This window comes from Molothrus aeneus, chromosome 4 (genome assembly GCF_037042795.1).
Source record: "Molothrus aeneus isolate 106 chromosome 4, BPBGC_Maene_1.0, whole genome shotgun sequence".
NCBI classification, from domain to species: domain Eukaryota; kingdom Metazoa; phylum Chordata; class Aves; order Passeriformes; family Icteridae; genus Molothrus; species Molothrus aeneus.
In genome coordinates, this window is record NC_089649.1 from 28,346,302 (window position 1) to 28,353,056 (window position 6,755).

Below are 6,755 nucleotides of genomic sequence, written 5' to 3' on the forward strand. Positions count from 1 at the left end.
GTGTTTCTATCAATAGACAAATGATTTCTAGAAGACGATGAAGCCAGGAATGCTTTTTGAATCCTTATGATGCCAAATGAATGAAAAATAATTTTAGGAGGCTGGATTTTGGTGTTTCATACTGTGCATAAGTCAGTGAGGACATTTTATTGCATCAGTTGTATCTAAAAAAGAAGTCTTGGCCTTGCCATATCACTTTGTTTTCTCTGCTGAGTGGAAAGTCAAATAGCTCTTACAGAAAGCTTAAATCTCAGTTCAGTTGGGTTTTTTTAAACAACCATTAAAGCCCTGCTTATTTTTAATGCTGTCTTCAGTGCTAGAAAGCTTCTGTGATTGGTGGCAAGGCAGAGTGTGACTTGTTCCTGTAGCAATCTTTCAGACCCTGCATCACTGAGACCTGCACCTGGCAATGCCACATTGTTCCCTTTCCTCTGTAGATAATCATCATGTCCTTTGAGTGGCAGTAGCTCCTGCCAAAATTGACAAATACAGTGTAATTTAATGACTTCATATTTTGACATTTGAGAAGACTCAAACAGAATCAGACTTTCAATAGCACTGCATTTTATGCTCTTCATTAGACATATATCTTCATTAGACATTTCAGGTAGAACTGTTAGACACCTGGAAATGGCACCTGCCACACCTTCCCTGATACAGCAAATATTTCACAGTCAGACTCCATTGTCTTTAATTTTAATGTATTATAATTGTAATGAAGAAAAGGAGGCTCAGGAGACACCTTATCACTCTCTACAACTTCCTGAAAGGAGGCTGTAGCCAGGTGGGCATCAGCCCCTTCTCCCAGGCAACCACTGACAGGATGAGAGGAAATGGCCTCCCACTATGCCAGAGGAGGTTCAAGTTGGACATCAGGAAGAAATGGTTCCACTGAAAGGGTGGTCAGGCATTGGAGCAGACTGCCCAGGGAGCTGGTGGAATCACTGTCCCTGGAGGTGTGCTAGAAGTCACCAGATGTGGCACTTTGTGCTGTGGTCTGGTTGACAGGATGGGGATTGGTCAAAGCTCGGACTCCATGACTGTGAGGGCTTTTTCCAACTTTAATGATTCTGTGATAATAGGTTACAGGCTAACAACCTTTTACAGAGGAATATGTATTAATGCCATTCCCAGATCTACACCACAAAAGAGGATTCTACTAAAAAGAAATTTTACTCCTTCAGCCCAGATGAGTTACTTAGGAAAGAAAGTATGAGGTATTTCCTCTCTTTCAGTGTGCTTCAAAACCTGAATTTGCTGTAAACCAGTGAAACTGTTGTAGCTTCAACATGATTAGTCACATTGACTTAGATCAACTACAGAAATCATAAAGAGTCTTCTCTCAGTGGCAAAGTTTTATGCAGAGACCTGGGCTAATGTCAGATCCTTGATGACTATTTCATGCACCAATTGGCTAGAGCACTTAAACCAGGGCAGGGCTGTGGGTTTACATTGAGGGCTTCCTTGATTTTCTTCATGTTCATTTTTAGGAGATAAATAACAGCATATAATTACTATAAGTTTGATACAACAGGAGCTTTGTACTTTTTAAAGAAACTCCAGAAATGTTGGACTAAATTTTACCATAAATAGGAATCTTCCAGAAGGGGCCTTGCATTCATTTAGGAGACTCATTGAAGTCCACAGGTTTTTCTTTCTGACAAGTTTTCTTGTACGTTTGTATTATAAATGATCAAATCGGTAGCCAAATTTATGAAAAATTTAACAAAGATTTATTAGATCGATAACAAAAACTAGAATTTTGAAAAACCACCACAGCCAAGACAGCGTCAGCGCCGGGTGCAGGCGCTGGGTGAACCAGGGTTCCGACTGACAGAGTGACAGCGTGTCCCCAGTGGTTCACCCCGAGTGCTTCCAGCAGCCAGCTCATATACAGTTTGTTCTGTCTGAGGCAGGGATGACCGCACCTTTCTTTGTGTCTCTTCACATGTAGAGCTGGCTCCACACATGTGCAGGAACAGACAATGATGAATTTGAGACTCAGACAAATGTCTGAGCATCCAGGCAGAGGCTGTATTCATATGTAGTACAGTGATGCCGGTTCCTGAGCACAGCAGATGTAATCATGTCCAGGTGCAGGTCTTGTGAGTTTCTGAGACATTCCATCAGTCATGGTCCAGGAAGGTCGAGATGCTGTCTCCCAGGTGCAGATGCCAGGGAAATCAGCGATGATGTCCCATTCATACGGTAACAGACCTGATTTTATCTTAATGCTGTCCGGGAACTGCTTACATGAAAATAGAACTCTGTTCCCAGCCAGAGTGGTCAAAGACATAACTTTGGATCTACACAATATTTTATACACACATATATACCTATACAGCATGAATTATCTCCTACCATATATTACATTTGGAAAACACATGACACATAAACCAAATCTTTCCATCTCAGGAGGGCAATTTAAAAATAAAAGGTCAAAACTTATGACAAAAGTAGAAATTCACAGCGGGACTTCAGCTCATATCCGCTTTGTTTTATTTCCTGGGTAGGTGAAAGCCAAACACTTGAGGCATCCACTCACCCTCTGCAAGCTTTCACAGTAGTAGGTTTTACCTGCAAACACTTCAGTAATGTCACAGTTCCAAGTGGATACTGGGAAGTGAGCAAGTAGTGGTACTAAATTGTTAGTGGTGTTCTCTCTTTGCAAAGGAATGTTAGCACAGTGCTTGGATACAGGGGTCCTCTCTGAACTGCAGTTATCTGAATGTCTCCCAACTGAATGGCTGCAAGTGTTTGTATTTCTTAGAATTGTGTGTCTAATGGATAAAAAAAGACATTTTGTAAGTGTTCCTCTGGTATTGTGGAGTGATACAGGACTTTTTGGAAGTTAGAGCTGGACACAAAGTAAACCAAAAGTGGTGCTGATTTTATTTTCACAGGCTCTCTGTAAACTGCAGGAGCTCACGTTGCTGTTTTGTGAGCAGCTCAGCACTCTGAATAAGAGTAGAGTGTTTGGGGGCAAGATAAAGAGCTGGGCCGGGGACTGCTGCTGTTATCTCATTGTGCCTCCTTATCAGCCAGAGCCCTCTGTGCCTACTCACGATTGCTGGATTGCTGTCGGTGGCTCTAAACGCTGAGACCAGAATCTGGAGGCTGTATGGGATGACTCAGGCAAGAGTGTGCTGATGTCAGGGGGTATTTTTACATTGCAAGTGCAGCTGTGACTCAAATGTGATTTTTGGGGTAGGGGCTGGCCTTGCTCTGTCCAGCTTTTAGCACAGTGGGGTTGTAGTCTGGGGTTTACATTTTGCTATCAGAGGACAGCTTTGAGCAACCTCATCTAGTTGAAAGTGTCTCCACCCATGGCAGAGGGGTTGGAGCAAGATAAGCTTTAAGGACCCTCCCAACTCAAACCAGCCCATGCTTCTATGATGAATTTCTTATAGTTGGTTAAAAGAAAAAGACATGGACATGCTGCCATGAGATGTGGAAGGTAAAGCACTTTCAGTCAGTAAAACAATGGTAAAACAAAAATAGCCTAAGTACACCCTCAGCAGAAATGATAATTATCCAAAGTATTTCCTATCTCCTAAGTATTTTCCTTATTTCCAGCAAGTATAAAAAAGTGTCTTTCACCTGAAATTTGTTAAAATTCCCCAAAAACTTTGCTGTTAACTGTTTCAGCTGTTAGAGGAGCCAGCTGAGTGCCTCAATGTGGTAAAAGCACAATGAGGTAAAAGCACTTGTCCCAGTGTGGTAAAAGCACTTGAGGATGTTGCTAGGGTTACTGTAAGGGAGTGGTAAACATGTTTTTGATTGGTCTCTGCAACACCTAACACATCTTGGAACACATGGCATTACCACAATTAAAACATTAATCTTCAACCTTGGTTTTAAAGCATTACATCTAACTTTAAGGACAATCAAGATACTTGATACTGAATTCTCAGTGTAAGTTAGTTACTTGAATAATACTTTCTCTGCAATATCTATTGAATATCTATTCAAGAATCCCAAGTAATAAACTCTGAACCACAGTGATGACCATCAATGGTTGGTGAGGATGTTTTTGTTAACAACTGAATTTTAAAATCTATTCTGTCTAGATGGAGCATATGTTCTGCAGATGTCTTTGTTTAATTGGTTAATAAAGTAGGAAGCTTGAAAAAGTTTTAAAATTTGCTAACATAGAGACTGGCTTAGCTGAAGATCCTCCATGTTTTTAGATAAAGCAGTTTATTGAAAACTGCCTTGTGAACAGAAGCCAAACTATTTTACTTACAGAAAGAAGAAATTAGATATCACGGCTGATTTGTTTCAATCGTACTGTGCTTTGTATGAAGCAGAAAGTAACACTGCTGGTATAAAAAAAGCAATGCAAAAATTTCCAGAGTGGTGGAAAAGGTGTGATGAATAAATAACAGAAATAGTATTGCTCATCGCAGTGATATTTTCAGAGTAGATTGCATAGAATTGGATTTGCTCCCAATTATGTTTGTAAACATCAGTGAAACTTCAGAAGTTGCTAAATACAGGTGTGCATGTTTTTGCTGTTAAGAGCAGAGGTCTTATAGTCCAGCTTTCAATAGTTCTTAAAAATTGCATGTTTTGTTATGCTTCTACTAGAAGCACATAAAAATAATCTTATAAATTAATTGATTGCAATTTTTTTTATTACTTATGTTGTGCATTCACTTTCAGTCATTCTTTGAAGTTCAAGGTGAACAAAAGAGACCCCTGCTTGCCAAGAAGTGTCTTCCCAGTTCACATTTCAGAAAACCTTCTGTTGAAGGCCACTGTTGGACAAGACTATTTCGGTCATCGAACAGACTCACATTTGAACAGGTCAAAGAGTTCTAGTGGAGGAAGCTGTTTTTCTGACTTCTTCCTAGTCAAACCATCAGTTTCACAAGCAGGCATAAATTAGTGCTTCTTGTACCTTTCAGAGCATTCAGAAAGAAAATGGGAATGAAGAGACAATGGTCATTCAAATACATGCCAAGGTTAACATTATATAATATAGTAGCACAAAATCTTTCCCCATGACCTCATGTGTTCTTATCTCTGCTAGTTTCTGGATTGTGAGGGTTCACTTTTCTTGAGGGTCTTGTACTAATCACATTCTTTATGTTTGCCTGTCAATCAACAAACTCTAAATGCTTAGTGGATTCTCAGTCTAAACTTCTGAACTATCTCATAGCTATTTGATTGCATTTCCCAGCTGTGAATACACAACAAAGTAGTCCAGTTATTTGAGGAAAAAACTTTGCTGTTTACTGTTTCAGCTGTTAAAGAAGCCAGCTGCGTGCCTCACAGCACATTAGGTGGCTTTGTTACTGAATTTCCTGTCCATTTCCAAAACTAGGTCAGCTTAGATGCATCTGAAACTTGAAGTTTTTAAAAGGCTTGAGGGAGAGTATTGGTGGTAGCAGAAAAATAGTGATACAGGTCAAGACCTCTCTTACTTCTGCTGCTACTTCACTGATGTTGCTTTCTAAGTTTAAGAACATGCATTTCTTTCCTTCTCCAGTTTAAAGACTGGAAAGCTTTCTGGTCCTTTATAGCAGGACTAGAGGAAAATCAGACATTGGGATCCAATATTTTAAATCTAAGGCAATGGCTTTAGCAGGATGATTTAAGGGCCAATCCTTGAACTGGGAGAGACAGGTAATAAAGAAGCCAGGCCTCTAAGCTGTCTGGTAATGGTGACCCTCTTCAGTGAAGCAGTGAAATTGTTTGGAAAGCCTCTTACCAGTAATTGCAGCTTTTTCGTTGACTGCACAAAAGAACTGGTTCGTTCTGTCTGTCCTCTGGAGTCTTTACTGGCACTTAGCAGTTGATCTGATAATATTTACTTTTAAGTAGCCATTCTGTGGTTAAGGGCAATATTGCTCGCAATATCTAGATATTGGGAAGAGGGAAAAAAAATTATGTTTTATTGTGTTTGCAGACAAGTTCATTGTGACCCTATGACATAAACTCAGGAGCACAGCCTGACCCTTCAGGGTAGGAAGAGAGTGCTGAGGTATGAAGTATATGGATTTCTCTCTCTTGCTGTAAATATAGACAAGAAAGAGCTGAAACCCAACTTGGTGATTTGATCCCTGCTGCCTACTTTCCTACGTGTTCTGAAGTTAGTTGCCTACTTTGTCAACAGCATGACATACAGAAAAGTACTGTTCTGTATGTCTGTACAATATGTTGTTCTAGCTAATTGTCATAGTCACTTACAAAAAAGCCTGAAAACATCCCCCTCCCCCCAAGAATGGTAATGCTCTGCAGCTAAATTTCCACCAATGTTTAATTTGAGTGCAGTTCTGTAGTGACAGAATGGCTGATGACAGAATAAGAATGAACTGCTAAATTCTTATATAAGCCTGCAATGCTATATATCACAGTAGGTATCTCTACTTGAAAATCCAGAAGCCAAATCTCAGGTCCGGTTACTTTAACCTAGAAGGAATGATTTCTAAACTTAGGTATTCCTAAAATGTGTCTGAAAGTTTTTATATTTATGCACTCTTTAAAGTATCTCCAAGTGATTGAGACATAATTGTGTCATAGGTGTGGCAGTTGTGACTTGGAGCCCACATGCACAAGTCCTGGCATATCTTTACTGGCTTCTGGAATGAGGAGCATAGTTTAAGGACACCTGAGAAATTGTAGACTGAATCAGCTTGGGTTGTCAGTTTGGTGTCAGTGCCCTCAGCAGGAGCTGGAGGACTGAAACAGCAGCAGAAGAGAGGAGCTGATGAGGGTATGAATTAGAAACCCTGTTTAAGTTTGAAAAG